This window comes from Aedes aegypti, chromosome 1, assembly GCF_002204515.2.
Source record: "Aedes aegypti strain LVP_AGWG chromosome 1, AaegL5.0 Primary Assembly, whole genome shotgun sequence".
In the NCBI taxonomy this organism is placed as follows: Eukaryota; Metazoa; Arthropoda; class Insecta; order Diptera; family Culicidae; genus Aedes; species Aedes aegypti.
The window spans coordinates 235,167,339-235,186,572 of NC_035107.1; positions in this window are offsets into that span (position 1 = coordinate 235,167,339).

The window sequence follows — 19,234 nt, forward strand, 5'->3', positions numbered from 1 at the left end:
TTATTCTGAACAGTGATCGATATGAGAATGGCTATGGTAATTTCTTCAAAGATTCTCTCCAGAGTCGTTAGTAATGTCCTCTAGTTATTCTACTTTGAAGTCTTTCCAGAAAACCATAGGTTATACTAGGGATTCCACCAGAAATTGGTTTAGAGATTCTACCAGGAATTTTATTAGCAACTCCTCTAGAAATTTATCCACATATTTACTCAAAAATTCCTCCGGAAAAACTTCAGGCATACGTTCAGGTGGCTTTCTTCCAGCGGTTCCTTCAAAGGTTCGTCTACTAATTATTCAGGATTTCCTCCACTGATTCCTTCAAAGATTAAAAAAATCTTCAAGTGATTTCTTCAGTAATTTTTCAGAGTTTACTTCAAGGCGGACTCCAAGAATTCTTACAGAGATTGCTATAACAATTTTTCAAAAAGTCCTTTAGGAATTCCTCTTAAATTGATATCCAAGGGGGAGGAATCACATAACGAATTCTTTGAGATACTTCTCAATAAATATATCACCAGAAATTCCCATAAGGATTTCACCAAAGCTTTTTTCAGGGCTTCTCCTAGGACTCCTCCTTAAATTCCATCAAAAGGAATTTCTTCAGCGATTCTTTCTTGCAGGGTTGTTATTAGTCGCCGGATTCGACAGACTATCAGTGACGGTGACGGAAAATAAAAAGTTTTCGTCACCTCCTCAGCTCAGCGCAATCCAACGACGCCCAACTACCAGCAACCAAGCACCTCGTCGCGACAAAAAATCTTTGCCGTTTCTCTCTGTCTGTGTGTTCGTTGAACATGTTCAGCTTGAATGGAAAGGCAGACAATTAAGAGGTACCAATTGGAAGGCCGACCAAAAATGGAACTCGCAAAAAAAAATTAGCGCGCTTCTGGAGTTGAACAAAAACCTCTACATTATCGGTAGCACGCGCATACCGACAGGGCTAACATAAGTTCTTGAAAATAAGTTTGTCCAATTGCTAACATAAGTCACTTGGTTGACTAGTAGTTCGTAGCTCAGACTCTTTGTCTGCAATTGTGCGCTCGGTGACGATTAGACGCTTATGTTGGCTCAGTGCGGAGGGGTGACGGGAAGAGTGACGAAAAATATTACTCGCGGACTTTTTGCGGCTTTGTTTCGTCGTGGTCTCCTTGGCAGTCATTGGAGACAAAGAAAATGATGATCTTTTACGCACTGAATATTTTTTTCAAATTTTTCGCCATCGGTCAGTGATGAAACCGATGGTTACCAACCCTGCTTTCTTGTATTTTTTTCTACAGAGTCCTCCAGAGATTTGTGCACTTCCCAACGGATTTCCCAGAGATTTGTGCAACTTCCCAACGGATTCATTCATCCAATGCTTCCTTCAAGAATTCCACTAAAATATCCTCCAAAAATTTATTTAAGAATTTCTCCAGCGAAACTTCAAAAAAATCTATACAGATTCTATAAAGGTTTGTTTCCTGCGCTTCCACCTGAAATTCCTCTAGAAATTTTTAGAGAGATTACTAAATGAATAACCAACCCTCCTCCCTTCAAAAAATTATGACAGGAATTCCATCAAAAATTAGACCAGGAATTTCTCCTATGCATCAAAAACCTTTCCCTATGAATACCTGAATATTCTTCCTACGAAGCATTGTACCTGTAATTTTGGAAGGAATTACTTCAAGAATCTACTAGATATTTCTCCGAGGATTCCTAGAGGAATTTATCCATCAAATCTTTGAAGTATGTCTTGGAGGATTTTTTCCAAGGAATCCACTAGGAATTACCTTAGAGAATCCTGTCAGGGATTGCTTTAAAAATTCTTCCAGAGACAAGTTAAAATATTTCCCCACGGAATGTCTTCAGTTTTTTCTTTGGTGATTCCTCCAAGAATTTCACAATAAATTGTTCCATAATTTTTTCCATAAATTTTCCAAAAAATACTTCAACGGATTCATCCTGAAGGCATTCAGAGAAATGTTAACCCCTCTGAATAAATATCAGTGGAATCCATGGAAGAATAATCTTTTGGGATTTTGAAGGTGTCTTCTGTGGTGATATGTGGAATATTTAGAGTAGAGAAAGAAAGAACTTATAGTTGAATCCTTCGTGAAATTCCTGGTCGATTCTTTCGCGGTTTACAGTGGTCACACTATTATGGGTCATTTGCATATCGTGACTAGGTGACCCATAATATTATGACCACCGTACCAGAAAAAAAAATTGAAATTGTGGATATTTTTGATTAATATCCTGTATGAATTTCGGATAATCCTGAAAATTCTTAGAAGGGAAATACTAGTCAAAGCATTGAAGTATTTTCTGGAAGAACTTCTGGCAAAGCTGTATTAAACTTTCCTGTTAAAAAATTTCTAGCGAAACTCTGTTGATATTCACAGTATTAATTCTGGAAGAACTCCTGACGAAATTTCTTGAAAAACTCCATTGGAAAAATTCCGGAAGAAATAGTTAGCGAAAATACTGGTGAAGTCTCTGAAAGAACTGATGGATTTTTCCCAAAATGTTCTGGAAGAACTTCTAGAAGATTTTTTTCGAATTCCCGGTGAAATCACCGGAAAAATATTGGTAAATTTTCTTAAAGAATTTTTAGTGGAACCCCTATGAGAATTTCAGCTGCACGGGTAGAAATCAGAATCCAAAAACAAGATTATGACTCATGATATCATGATTTCAGAGTGTTTTCAGCTTAAATTCATCATGATTTGGACTCATGTTAGCACGAGTCAAATTGCGGTAACACAACACGCGCGTTATGTTTTTATTGCGGATTGCTCGGAATCATGAATCACATGCCTAAAATCATGAGCCGCGCATCCGTTTATGATCGACTACATAAAAAAAATAATAAGGTAAAGCGAGATTCTAACCAAGAACCTTCGGATTGAGAGTCCTGTATCATATCACACTACCACTTTATTTTATATATTTATATATATTTTTTATAATGGTGATCGAAACGAATTAAATTATGCAATGCGCCCCGTTTACTGTTGTCACTCTGGATGTGACGCTTAAAGGCCCAAACGCAATGACAGTGGAACGGCAACGGAAAGCGGAACCGGTTCGCCAGTATGAACTACAACATGCTTGTCGACTTGGTGTTGATTTACTTTCATTCGTTGATGGGTCAGTCGAGATGGTATGATTCATGCTGGCGAACCGGTTCCGCTTTCCGTTGCCGTTCCGCTATCATTGCGTTTGGGCCTTTATGAGGAATCATGATTATGGCTCCAGGAACCATGATTTGTGGTCCTGATATCATGAGGTCCACCAAATTATGAATTTCATGGCTTGTAAATCATGATTTGGGTATCAGATTTTTTCCCGTGTGAAATCCTTGAACATTTTCCTGATGTAAATCATGGAGAATTGGGTGAATTCCTGATCCAATCCATGGATGAACATCTGATGGAATTCTTAGAGAAATCCCTGGAGGATTTTTAGTTGGAATCCCTTGAGACAAATCTGGCAAAATTTCCGAAGCAATTTCTGGTGGACTCACTGAAGGAATTCTCAGAGGAATTCTTCATCTATAAGGAACCCCTCATAGAGTCACTTGGGGATATACTGGTAGATTCCCAAATTACTTGTGAAATCTTTTTGAGAAATTTTTGGTGAAATTGCTGAATTAATTCCCGAGGGATTGCTGATAATATGCCTGGCAAAACTCTTTATAAAATCCCAAGAAGAAATCCTCCAGGTGCAATCTCCGAAGGAACTCCTGACGGAATGCCTAAAGAAACTTCTGGAAGAACCCCTGTAGGAATTCCAGGTGGAATCTCTGAAGGAGCTCTTGATAGAATTCCAGAAACTTCTGAATGTAATCCCAGGAAGAATTCTAGGTGGAATATTTAGAGGAACTCCTGATGAAATCCGTAAATGAATGCCAGATGCATTCCCCAGAAGAACTTATAATATCTGACGTAATCTCTAGAAGAACTCCTGAAGAAATCTCTATAGGAACTCCTGATGAATCCCTGGAGGAATTCTTTTTGAGATTCCTGATGAAACTCCTGATAGAATCTCTAAAGGAACTCTTTATGATATCTCGAGAAGAAATGCTGATGAAATTTCTTGAGGAACTCCTGTTCTAATCTCTGGAGGAACTCTTGATACAATTTCTAGATGAATTCCAGATGGAATCTCAGAAGGAGATAATTATGAATTCCATGGAGCAACACCTGATGAAATCCCCAGAAGAACTCTGATGAAAGCCTTAAAGGTACTTCTGACAGAATTTCTATAGCAACTCCTGATGAAATCATTGGAGGAATTCCTAGAGATATTATTGAAGGAATTCCAGATGGAATCATTGGAGGAACTCCTGAAGAAATCTCTTGAAGAGCTTCTGATGGAATCCCTACCGAAACTTCTGATGCAATCCTTGGAGTAATTCCTGATGGAACTGCCGATAAAATCCATAAAGAAATTCCGTATGATATGCCTTGAAGAAATCCTGATAGAGTTCCTCGAGGGACTCCTGATACAATCTCTTGAGGAACTCCTGATGGAATCTCTGGAGGAACTCTTGATGGAATCCTCAGAAGAACTCTCAGAGGTACTCCTGATAGAATTCCTATAGGATCTCCTAATGCAATCCCTGGAGGAATTTCCAAAGATATTCTTGAAGGAACTCCCGATGGAATCATTTGATGGACTTTGCATCATTTGATTTTGCATCAAAATCTCAAGCGTGAGATTTGCGCACCAGATCTCTAATGAGTTTGCTCTCACGGGAGAGCGTATTGATTGAGATTTTGAGTGTGAGGCTATCAACACTGATCTTTCCTGATGGAATTCCTAAAGGAACTCCTGTTGAAATCCCTGGAGAAATTCAGGGATTTCTTATGATATCCCTAGAAGAAATCCTGATGAAATTCCTCGAGGAACTCCTAACATAATTTCTTGAGGAATTCCTGGTGAAATCTCAGAAGACACTTTGGATGGAAACCCTTGAAGAACTGCTGATGAAATCTCCAGAAGGACTCTGATGGAAGCCCTAAAGATACTCCTGACAGGAACTCCTGATGGAATTCCTGGAGGAATTCCTGATTGGATCCCTAGAAGAACTCCTGTTGGAATACCTAGTGGAACTCCTGATAGAATCTCTGGAAAAATTCCAGGTGGAATCTCTGAAGGAACTCCTGGTGGAATCTTTGGAGAAGCTTCTCATAGAATTGTTAGAGTAACTCCTGAAGGAATTCCTATAGGAGTTCCCTGAAGGAACTCCAGATGTAATCCCTGGATGAATTCCAGATGTAATCTCTGAAAGAACTCCTGATGGAATTCCAAGAGATACTTCCGATAGAATGCCTAGAGAAATTCCTAATGGAAACCCTGATAGAACTGCGGATGTGATCCTTCTTGGAACTCATGATTGAATCTGTAGAAGTACCTCTGATGGAATCCTTGGAAGAACTTTAAAAGGTATCTCATTACCTGGATTATGTCCTGGTAAATTCCTGATGGATTCCTGGTACAATCCCTGGAGGAATTCAGTACTGAACTTTTGATGGAATCACCGGTAGAGCTGCTGGTGTATTTGCTACAGAAATAGTTGAAGATTGTGCGTAAACGCCAGTGTAATATATAGAAACATCACAAGAGCGCACATTTTCTAGATCAACATGTTGTGGACGCTGTTTAAATTCACGCATTTTGACTTGCCACCCATCTGCATCGGCAGTTCATGGGATGTCGAAGCTTCAATTTGACATGCTGACGACGATGTTCCTGCAACATCCCTACAGACGGAACGATCAGTTCATCAAACATTTGGCCCCGCTACTGGTGGTTTGAGCAAAATCAAACTCGTTTGATTTTGGCTGACCGATTCGCCAACCGTAAAATCGGTTTCACAAACTGTCAGATTGGTTCGTCAAGCAGAATTACACACGGTTAAACATAGCACCAACATGGGCATCAACCTGGGGCGGAATCAATGTTGGTCAAACCGTCTGAGCGTCTGTGGGCTACATAATATAGCTAAATCCTTCCAAGGTATTGAATTGCGTGGGCTATCGCATCCCAGATTATACTATTGAACTCATCATTCACACCCAGAGACTAGAAAGCGTCCAGGGTTGATTTTACTTTCATGGGTCCGGAATGTCTGTTAGATATCTAATCTATACGCTAACGAGTCACCATTTGGTTTCCCTATCTTTGGTATTAGCACCAATTTCTGTCGCTTCCATATATCCGGGAATATTCCTTGATCTATACAGCGTTGCATTGCGGTTCTTAACATGTCCGGGATACCATCACGTCCCGGTAGCTCATTTGGGAGAAGAGGACATCAACTATCGATCGCAGCAATTTGAGCGACTTGGAGCGCCTTGCCTTCCTGGTCTTAGCCCCTACCACCCTGTAGGCGTTAGTCATCCACTTTGGCGTTGGCACTTTGGTGCAAAATAGGATTGCAATGTTTGAATTTTGCAAATCGTGTATTGCTTTCGGAAAGATGTAGCTACCCAACTGACATAGACAAAATTGTTAGCTCAACTTATTCAGAAACTAAATTAAACCCGAAAACAATTCACTCGAATCGAGCTTATCTATTTAAGTGCATGAGTAATTGTGATTTATGAGCTACAAAAGCTCGGCCAGCAAGTAATACAATCAACTATAATTTGCATATCGCAAACATCGTAAATGTATTTAAAATCAGCTTTCCTATCGCACCCTTCCCGTCAGTGTCAACCGTGAGAAGCAGAAACTGTCCCTCGCAGATACCATCGATTGTCAATTACAAAGTGCAGCACCGTGCATATCACACACGTTTCCGACGTCCTCTCTGCCAAGACATTAGCCGTCGTCGCCCACGGCAAAGGAAACCCTGCCTTGTCGAGTTCCTCCCGTGTAATAACGCCTCAGCACTATCGGAGTGGGTAGTCGAGAACGTCGAATTGCTCGGCGGACGGTAGTTAAGCCACTCTTTATGGCCACCGGGTTGTTGCAATCTCTACTTGTTCCCTCGAACAGCTCGACAGGCCGGCAGCAACAAAATAGAGAAATAAAAACCACATTCATTAAAATCACTCAACAATAAACGCTGTAATTTCGAGCAAATGAAAGAGAAGAAAATAATGGATATTATTATGACGATAACGACTTTACCCGGGCCTCGGAGCCGAGTTCTCCTTTATGGATTGCTGAATTGCCGTTGACCGCCATTGGCCCTCGGAGCCGCTGCCGTCGGATTGCGAGTTTGTCATAGCGACAAACGAACTTTTTTCGCTCGAAGAAACACGACGATGACGACGACGACCCGGCAGCAATAATGTTGACAATTGTTGACAACGATGAAGATTGCCACCGCTCGCCACTGCCGCGCCATCGGAGACCCGTTCGACATATCGCGTCTTTGTCAACCAAATGGTGACGACACCGGCGAAGGGCCTCCCCTATTATACAGGGGGGTGATGATCCGGGCTGCGCTCGAGCCGTATCGTCGGAGTGTCGCACATAAAGGACAAGTGATATTACTGTGAAGAAAGTATTGATGACTCTATTGTTGGGAATAAATTGTACAGACGGGGCTTCTGATGCAATGGATAATGAGATCCACACAGAAGGTTCTTCTTTGCTTATAATGATAGGGGATCCGACTGCCATGAGTTAGTTTAGAAACCACCCCGCCAGATTTGTTTCATGTTAGATTATGGAGGTACAGGGGATAGGCAAAATTTTGTATAGCTTCAAATGTTTATAACTTTTTTTTAAAAAATAGTCAAACTGAAAGCAGCCCAAAGCATTCGTTAGCAATTTGGTCTAGCTAGACATTTGCTTGGTCATGCATTTTATTCCGAATTTTCCAAGGTCATGTCAAAATTACATTTTTTTTTTCTGATGGTTCCGGAAAAATATGCAGAACCATTAGATGCTTTGTCCAGTTTTTAGTAGAATCCAGATACCCTGGAAATAGTGACCAATTAGGAATATGTGCGGTACGATTTCAATATGGATATCAAATTTCAAGATTTTTTTCGGAAGCATTTGACGGATTTCACGCCAACTCGACAAAGGGATTGGCAGCACCCCTTCAGAATTCATTGAAACTTTCTGGGTGTGAAGACTATGTGAAACTAAGATACTTTACATACTTTGTAAAGTATCTTAAAATCGAAATAGACAAAATCAATCTAGACTAACATTTGGAAAGGGTCAAAGTTTTTTTTTACTTTTTCTATAAACCCGTATAACTCGAAAACGGTAAGACCTACAAAAAGTGTTGTATGGGGGGCTGTCGTGAAATTTCCTGACGTTTTAGAAAAAAATATTGAAAAAATAAAAACACATTTTCTACACTGAAAAAAAAATATGATTCAAAACTTTAAAGTCGATTTAAAAAAAATGGCCATTTCAGATTTTGATCATCCTTAAGCAAAAAGTTTCGTAATTAAATTTACTAAAAGTCGTCCATACATTGCAAATTGGGCATATCTAAGCGAAAAAAGTTTTTCTAACAACGAATTTTTCAAGTCCAAAACTGATTTTTTTTTTCAAAGATTTTGTTCTAAACCGTCAAATATGATCGTGTTTTCAAGTGATATATGAGTTTGAATCAGAAATAAATTGTATTTTTATTGAGAATAGTTAAAAAACGGAATTATGCAGTGATTATGTTTTTTAAATGAAGGCAATCTATGGATTTCGCCTCTGCCTATGAGAAAATCAACTCCGTCTAACAATCCGACGGATTTTTATGGTTCGAAAGATTGCAAACATTGAAAAGGAACAACCTGATCCATATCCCATAAAATTTTCTTCTAGAAACTACTAATAAACGTACCTGCGTTACAAGCCAGATGAATAAGAAATAATGTTTGTATTATTATCTACCTAAAATGTCCGTTAACGACCTGAGTTACTCAACAATCACCGCGTCAGTGTATAGAAAGATAGGTATTTATCTAATAATTGTCGTTCTACCTATGCATATAACTATTTAAGCTTGATGTCAATAAAACTCTTTCCATTTTATCTAAGTCATTTGTGAAAAGAAGTTAAAGATGGATCAACAAGATTTATCGTGCATTAAAATTTCGAGATGTTGCGCCGGTATAAACAATCCTAAGTGCAGGCGTAGCCAGTTGCGAAACTTGTCACCAACAATGATCGAACACATACGTGCTATGGGATATAGTCATCAGCTTGATGAAACTATGCATATTTGTGAGTCATGTCGCTTAGTGATCAGGCTCCACAGAAGTCCGCCTAAGAAAAAACGACGGCAAAGGCCCCTGTGACGCTATTGGTGGCACTCTCAAGCGAATGGCAAAAAGAGCAAGTCTTGCAAAATACTATGGAAACACAATCGCAACTCCGCGAGAACTATTTGACTGGGCAGTGAAACAAACTGATACATGTATCACCAAATTAAATTTCTGTTATATATCTAAAGAACAGTATGTTAAAATGTCAGAGGTATTGATGGAATTGTTTGATAAGGTTAAAACTGTACCTGGTACCCAAAAATATCATGTTTTATGCCTATTAGTGATACACAAATTGCAGCCAAACGGTATACCAATTCAGAGGATGAACCAAAAATATTCAATTTATTCAGTAAAGCCCAAAAATAATGTAAATATTCATGTGCAGATACTACGTTTTAGGATATATAGCAATAATAAAAATAATGATGCATGATAAAAAAAAAACCACGACTTTTTTTATAAGCATAATATTGACCCTTTCCAGATACCTGTTAAGATTGGCTTTGACCAAATAAGAAATAAAATATTATTGTGATATCTTTCCAACCATTAAAAACCCATCGGATTGTTAGACGGAGTTCATTTTCTCATAAGCGGTTTGGTGCGAGATCAATTGTATTTAATTAAAAAAAAACTCTGTATAATTCCGTTTTATTTCTTTTAACTACTCCCAATAAAACAAATATAATCTATTTTGTGATTAAAAATCATTTATCACTTCAAAATATGAGCATACTAGACTATTTAAAGCGAAATAAAAAAAAAATCAATAAAAAATTTTGGACTTAAAAAATTCGTTGTTTGAAAAACTTTTTTCCCTAAAATATGCCCAATTTGCAATGTATGGACGACTTTTAGTAAATTTAATTACGAAACTTTTTGCTTAAGGATGATCAAAATCTGAAATGGCCGTTTTTTTTTTAAATCGACTTTAAAGTTTTGAATCATTGTTTTTTCGGTGTAGAAAATGTTTTTTTTTTTATTTTTTCAATATTTTTCTCTAAAACTTCAGGAAATTTCACGACAGTCCCACATACAACACTTTTTTGTAGGTCTTACCGTTTTCGAGTTATACAGGTTTATAAAAAAAGTAAAAAAAAAACTTTGACCCTTTCCAAATGTTAGTCTAGATCGATTTTGAAAAAAACAAAGTATGTAAAGTATCTTAGTTTCACATAGTCTTCACACCCAGAAAGTTTCATTGAATTCTGAAGGGGTGCTGCCAATCGCGTGTCGAGTTGGCGTGAAATCCGTCATTTCTAGAACCACTGGCTGTCATGACCACTCTGGCAGGTTTCAAGTGCCCCAGGGAATGTGGCCAATTCAAAACATGTTTGGAACCATATCAATATGGGTATCCAACTTTAAGAATTTTAAAGCTGAGGCTTTCGAAAGCATTTTCAAAACCAACAGTCGGTTCCGAGTGCCCCGATGAATGTGAGTAATTTCGAACGTGTCTAGAATCATATCTATATGGGTATCGAACTTCATGATTGTTGAAGGCGATGCTTAATGAATCTAGACATATCGCTTACTGAAACTAGATAAAATTTGCCGTTGAATGCTTCCAGCTGCATCTAATTTCATACATTTTACAAAAAGTTATACAGTTTCGAAATATTGGCAAAATTTTGCCTATTTCAATCATTTTGGCTATTTCTTTTAAATGATGAAATACATGTTAAATGATGAACATTTAGAATATACCTACAAGGAACTAGTTTAATTATGTAAAAACAAATGTGCATTTGTGTTGAATTGGGAGCTGAATAATTAAAATGAAAATAGAATACACTGATGGGTTTCGCTCTTATTTGACCGGCCGCCTACTCAACGTAAAGATTGGAGATCATTTCTCGGACAGCTTTGCTGCATCGTACGGGGGTCCCCAGGGAAGCAATTTGGTACCGTTAGTTTTCATCCACTAGTTCAGGACCTAGTCTATCATACGCAGACGACTTCAAAATATTCTTGCAAATTGCTGAACCAAACGATGCGAGTTTCTTGCAAAACTAGTTATTTATATTTGCAAATTGGTGTGATCTGAATCGAATGATTCTGAATGCTAAGAACCCAGTAAACACAAACTCGTATACGATAGCGCATAAGAGTACACAAGTGGAGGCGATATACGTACATGCGCCATAAGGCTGCATGCATGATGTATGTATATCGCCTCCACCTTTGTACTCTTATATACCATCATATACGATGGTGTGTTTACTGGGAAATGCACTAGTGTTTTCTTCTCTTGAAGTCAGAACCCATTTTTCTACGATTACAGTTTATCCGGCGAAAGCTTGAGCAGAGAAAGCTGTATGAAAGACCTTGGCATGATACTGGTCTCCAAAATGACTTTCAGGCGTCTAGGAATCTTGGACTCATCTTTGTATTGTGCTAGTTTACGTATAACCCTTCCTATATAAACGGGTCTGATAGGATAGAGAGAGTTCAACGCATCTGGGAGCTCTTGCTAAAAATACTTATTAAGTGTGGAGTGAGCAACATAGTCGTTATTGAAAACTTCGAAGAAATGCTCAAACTGAATACTCAGCCAAAATTCATGAGAGTTTATCTCTACTACATGTCATCTTACATAAGTATTCCATGTTAAAACCCTCCTCGTGTACGCTTCACAAATGACAGTTCGCTGTTGAATACGATCTGTCCATGAAACAAGCTATTCATGGAATTCCAGACCAATTTCGATGTATAACTGATCCCAATCCCTACCATGTCCTTCCTACAAAAATTGTTACCACTAATTGCCACGAGTACCCTAGCTCAATCCTGTACTAATTTCTGTACTGAAAAGTGAATATATTGTAAATAATACAACAAATGAATTTCGGCTCCGTAAAGCGTTAAACGCGATTGAGCCTCAAATAAATGAAATTGTTGACCGAGACGAGAATACACTATTTAGAGTTTAGTTCCGTCGCACAAACTATAGTGATCCTGTGATCCTGGCCAATAGCAATAGGGTTCGACTAGAATTTTCGAAACCTATGATGATCGCGAAAGATATAATTATCATTTGACAACATCGCCACCACCTTGAAAATAAGTTTTTCAACATTTGAAGCTGAATACAAAGGAAATAAATGACCTTGTAAACTAAGAAGTTACATATGGCTCGATAACATAATTAATTCTCTTCTGAACCATTGATAAATGTTTCCTGTTCTGATAACTCATTATTCTTCTCTAAGGGCACTAAACAAAACTTCGTTACGGATCGTTCGATTACACCCCGACTGGTGCGAAGATACACAACTCACACTACCTTGGGTTTCAGGTATACCGGTCCTGCGGGTCCTGCGTAGTCCATCCCAGAGACGGCAAACAATCGGCTTGGCTTAATTCGGTGGAGTAATAGCTGTCCAATTTGTAGGCTCGGTGGGACATGATTGGCTCGGGCGCAACGATAGCAGCTGCGGAATCCCGATGCTCCTTACGAAATGCATCAGCTTGGGCTAACTGGATTAAAGCTTTTTCGGCGGAACGCAGATTATTTAGTGCAACAATTGGCAGCGGACCAAGAGACAGAAGTGGTTGCGTGCGAGCTTTACAACGATCATTGCACTATGGACCACGGACGAAATCTGGCGGGAAAAAAACAATAACTCGGTAACGAAGCATTTCCAGCATATGGTGTCTTCGGCAAAGTTTTATTTTTGGGGTAACAACGAGGACCATCTGCTGACATAACCGAATAGTTCGTAAATCATCCGCATGGTTTGAGCCACAATCTAACTTTTTACTGTGACGTTCTGGAGACTTGGCATAATCAGCAAAGTTGTTGATTTTATTAAAATAAACAACTCTCTCAAAAACGTCAAAATTCCACAGCCTACTGTTTCCGAGTTAATGACAAAATAAACCCAAAGAAGTGAAAAACGATTTTTTTCACCGAGTTCGATATAGTTCTTAAAAACCATGTGAAATATTTTTTTTGCTTTTAAAAATAAAACAAACACAAGCACTGGCGGAAAGTATTTAATAATACGACGCCTAAAAATTAGGAAACAATTAAAAAACTTAAAATAGTGCAATTTATTAACCTTAATATCTCTAGAAGCGCAAAAATACGCAAGCTCAAATTTTCAGGCAACATGGAACAATACTTGATGAAACGAATGTCAAAATTTCAGAGAGGTATATGTAAGTGATATGAGATATTTCCCTTTTTTAATGAATATATTACTTGAATGCAGTTCAATTTCCATGAGTTGATCTGAAGGGACGATCGACTTTTAGAAATAACGAGTCATGGAACAAAAACTTTTTGAAAACTATGCAAATACGCCATCATAGTAGCCATGAAATCCAGTTTAGGAGTTGAGTTGATATCGAGTATTTTAGATGATTATCATACATATAATTTTCAAAACTATGGATTTGGAGAACAAAACAACTGATCACGCTAAGTAATTGGGTCTTAACTCTTTTTATAAAATCTTGTTTCTATCAAATAACAAGACAAAGCGTGTTCTTTCTACTACTTGGATAAATTTTCCCGCTCTAATTACAGCTCTATAATATTTAATCTTTAATTTTATAAATTGGTCCAAATTTGAACCTTGACACTTTTGATCATGTTTAACGTTCACTTCGGCGACAAATTTCCTCTGGTGTTTTACTTTTTAAAAAGTGCTGACAGTGGGACTGGTTCTATCTGACATTTCAGGAGGCACACGAAAAACAAAATACATCCAAGTTTTGAGTTTACACCAAAGCGATATGACAATATCTAAATAAACAACAATTGTTTTTTTGACTTACTTATGGCCTAAACTTAAACGTTTGGTACTAAAATTGGAGAAGGGTTTTAGGACCCTATTTGTTGATTGCGACCTGGGAGGGAGGCATAGATACTACACATGAAATATGAAATATTTCTTCGAACTTCAAAATAAGTTCATTTTTCCAACGACATTGAAGGCAGACTTGATGAAAAGCTAGTTTTTTTTTGTTGTTGTTGTGTAACTTCGATCTTTCCGGAAAAACATCTCTTGCCCATGTTTTACATGCATTTAATTTTAATTTTTATTGAAAAAAAAAATAAAAAATGTGTATTTCAATACATTATATTCAATCAGAACAAAAAATTGCTCTCGTTGCATTACTTTTGAATAATCATAAATTGATTTTTCATTCGATTTTTGCTCATTCGATGCAATGCAAACATATGTTTTGATCAGTTATGCACTTTCATCATATATGTCCATTGTTTAAGAAGTCGGCTCACAGTGACAGTTCGTGATAGCAGAATTTCGGCTCACCTTGATGTACAGAAATTTCGCATCAGTTTCTCCCTCCCAGGTTGCGGCTATTCGATAAACTGTCAAAATTTTTACGAAGTTGTATTTGTAATTGGAAAGTAAAACAAATTTTGTTGATGATTTTTTTGTGACAGTTTAAGCTGCAAAAGCTCATGATTCCTCATAAGCGTAACATCCAGTGTGAAAACACTAAGCGGCGCACTTTGCTTCATCTCATTCGTATTGATCACTTCTAATTCAAGTTGACGAAGCGCTTGCGTGGTAGAGCACGTGGCTTACAATCGGAAGGTTCTTAGCTCGTATCTCAATGCATGCTAATTTTAACTTTTTTTTTTATTTTGTCTACCATAAACGGATGCGCGACTCAGCTTTTTTGGCATTTGAATCATGATTCCGAGCAATCAGCAGCAAAAACCTAACGCCTGTGTTGCGTTACGGCAATCTGACTCATGATATCATGAGTCCAAATCATGGTGTATTTTCATAAGATGAAAACTCATGATATCATGAGTTATAATCTTGTTTTTGGATTTCTACCCGTGTAGGGTTGTCATGTCTATACGGCTTAAACCAGCCGATGGTGTTTTGAAAATACCTGAAGGTCGTAGACACAAAAATCTATTCGGACAAATTGAGATGTAAAATTGTGAAAAATTATAGAATCGTTCTGGTGGGCTTCGATCCCACGACTCCCAATACACTAGAGTGGGTGCGTTAACCAACTACGCCACAGAACGGGTAACGATTCTGCAGCGCAATCGGCCAACCTGAAACCAAAGTCCGTCACGACCCCATATTCTCCTTCACAACCCTACACCTCCTTCGGCTCTCTGAGATGCCCAATTCGACTCTCCTAAGCGTGCCTACGAACAACAGTGAGAGATTTTGTTTTTAGCGTCGCACTGCTGCCTAGTTTGTACCACACTACTCATAAGCCAACGTTGGCTCAATGAGATGGTTAGTATGGGTTCGGCTTTCGACGTGGTCGTATCTCATCATATCATCCCCTTTTGCGATAGAGAGATCGCCGCTCAATTTTACGCAACTAGGGTTGAACGAATAGACCGATTCTATTATTTTTCACAATTTTACAACTCAATTTGTCCAAATTGACTTTCGTGTCTACGACCAGATATCTTCACATTAATGATTGCTTGACAAGGAAATATTTCGTAATAGACACTCGCCCAGTTGTTCAAATTAATAACAAAAGTTGAAAATTCAAAAAACAAAGCCGCACAATTTCAAACATTTGACGAAAAACCGAATATAGCTCGATTAAGATACCTTATCTTTGAAGTTTAAGGCTGAGATAAAGCTTTGTCCAATCAAATAAAACAAACCCTTTAGCTTTTAATCGAATGACTGAATATTAAAACAAAAATCAAATTAACGAAAGATTGCTCAACATAAATCTTACTTAATTTTTTTGTAGGAATTGAAGGGTTGTGTTGTAAAATCCGTGTTCCAAACAGAGCGGTGATGAATAACAGGTGATCAATTTTATTTCAAAAAGTGCTAAGCGAGGCAGAAAACCCCTGCACTAGAGGTTTGCTGTAACTGTTTCAAAGAGGTAGCTGATATTTTTGATTTTGAAGTGTCCGAAAATGTGTTCAAGTCAAGGATTAGCTCATAAGTTTCTTTTGTCTGTGCGATGTTTTCTTTTATATTGAAGACAAATAAATATTTAAATCAATAAATAAAGAATGATGGAACAATTCCTTAATCTCCGAAAAATAAATTAATATTGTAAATTTTCCTCTGCAGGAATATCAGGAATGCCTGTTAGAATACAAAAAAAAACTCACAATAATTTCATTGAAAATATGCAGAAATGTTGTAAAATTGATTCGCTGATAAATTTCCAATGAAATAATGTTCGAAGTGCGTGGATTAAATTTTATAAGATTTTTAAATGAAAACTCTTGAGAAGTATCAAGGAGAATCTGCCGTGTGATTTCTGGAAGAACCTTCCTACAAAAATTGTTAATCATACAAAGAATTCAATATTCTGTTAAAAAATATAGATGTATTTCGTAAAGATTCGATTTCATCCTTCAAAGGGTTTAACTCAAGGAAAAATATTCGAAGCAAATGGAGGAATCTCTCAAGTTACAATGGAGCTTTATTACGATGGTATATAAAGCAGCTGCATTGCTATAAGAAAAGTGGGCATTTTACAGTCGAAAGAATGCAAGAATATCGATAAGAAAATAAAGACATGTATTAAGTAATGGTAGTACAGCAGGGATTTATCGATTTCATACAACTTGGCTACAAGTTTACCAGCTTGTAAGATGATTTTTGTGCTTAATTTACTACAGAAATCAGTATTTAAGAACTTCTAAACAATTTGAATCGACTATGTTTATAATATTTTCGTTACTATAATGATACTTTTCGATAATTTGAATAAGTATTGTAATTGGCCACATAAAAGAAACGACGATTTGTGTATGGAGGCTGCATGCATGTTCAAATATTCAACTGAATCGATATCAAATCGGAAAATTCAATGAAACTTAGTCTCATTCAAAAGTTTAAGTCTAATTTTTCTTTCTTGGAGGCTTGATTTAACGGAGATGAAAAAATCATAGTTCAAATTTCCTTCAAACATCAATGAAATCAGTAATTTCTACAACTTTTAAGACCTGTAGCAAAAAACACTTTGAAGTTCTGGAGCATTTTCTAAAGCGGCAACGGATTCAGCAACCCCAGCTTAAACGGAGACACATTATTATGTGGTCTTAAAGACACCCGGTAAGGTTATATTTGCACCGCTGTTTTACGAACGTTCTGTGTTCGGTGTTCTGGGAAAACTATGAAGAACTCCATAATTCTCGAATAAGGGAAATTAATGCAAAATATTCTCGGAATATATCAGGAATAAATCCTTGCAAATTTTTAAATGATTTTTTTTTTCAAAACTCTTTTCACGTATCTTTAAACAAGAGATATCTGGAGAAAAAAAAATTTGGAGGAAAATCCAAGGGTACTCCATGCGAAATCTGAGCATGTTATAAAGCTTTGGTTTCGCTGCAATTTCATCTCTTACTCTTCTTATTTCTTGTTGGTATTACATCTCCACAGTTATTACCTGAGAGCTTTATTCGCTCAAATTGTCATTTTCGCATTTGTATATTGTGTGGCAGGCACAATGTCACTCTATGGCCGAGAAAATCTAACCCAGACACCTTCCGCACTGTTTCGCATTGTAGCCGTGGATAATCCAACCTTGCTAAGGAAAACCTTTATAGGGTAGGTGTACCAGTTATGAACATAATGGTTCTCTATTTCGCCAAACACAATAATTTGATTATCTAAATATTTTGAAGCGTTCTGTGTGTTTAAGTAGTTTCATATCAAATATATCTTAATGTTAAAACATTCAAAAATATTCAAAACATGAAAGTTTTCGAGAAAACACATATGACCAAATAGAGAACCACTATAGTCATAACTGGTACACTTCCCCTATTTCATCTCATTTTCATTAAGAATTTTATGAATTGATAAATCGCAAAAATTCATACACTAAAAGTTTATGCAAACTACTCAATTAATTGAATCGTAATTGTTGCGACGGATATACAAACCTGTGAACAAAATCTGCTGATCACTACTACAAATATAAGTCTGCACAGTGGGCCTGGTCATTTTAATATTTGTATTAAACTATTGGTTTGCTGCAAACATAAATGCTGTCATTACATCCAGAAAATACTGGAAACATTTTCAGTATTTCCTTTACAATATTGTTTGTGCAAGCACTAGATTCGATTTGATTACATGGGGCAATTATCGGCTTCGGCATTATTCAACTATTGTCGGCAATCAAAATAAAACACGAAATTCACAGTATTTTTCTATCAAATGCACCAATGAAAACATTCAGATGATTGTTTGAACTGTCAACTTTTCGTTGACGAGATTTCCGTGGCTGAACAAATAATTTCGCCAAAGATGTCATCAATCCAAATTGATACGCCTCGAAATGCGGCTGATTTGACACTGCTGGACAGATTTGCCTGCAGTTCTAATGGGAGCTGCCGAAGAAAACAAGGCTGTCGACAAAAGTCACATTGGCATGAGATGATCGAAACTTTTCCAAAAAGCTTTTATGAAGTCTTTTGGTGGGAATCGATTAAGGATTGAGCATCGCATATATTTGTCTGCTTATGTCCGAGATAATTACAAAAAAAAAAGTTCGGCATCGGCTTAGACTGCCAAGAATACGTTAGTTCCCTAACTACGCCTGACTTCGTTATGTAAACTTCCATGGGAAAAACATGTTCCTTGGACAAACAGTGGATACACTCTGAGTAAATCAATAAATTAAGAGAGTGTGACGCAAATTGGTTTTGTTTAATTACACTCAGTACAATAAGACAACATTGTTTCAGCTTGGTTCAAGAATTTCTGATACTCATGAAAACGTCCCCTCAACCTTGACTGCATGACCAATCACCGCTCAACCATGATGGATCGCTCTCAATAATTCTGCCCGGTCAGACAACTGCGGTTCATTCGTATACATGCTGAATTAGATTGATGGAACGAGGGCAACACAGTATTCATTGAGACTATAACTTTAGTTACCTATGTTCAGGCGACACCGCAAAGCAAACGAAAACCGAATCTGGTCCAACCAGAGAGCACTGCATGACAACGATAGAACCAACAAGGAAACGATAGTTCACGTAGTTTCTCCATTGAAGGCAC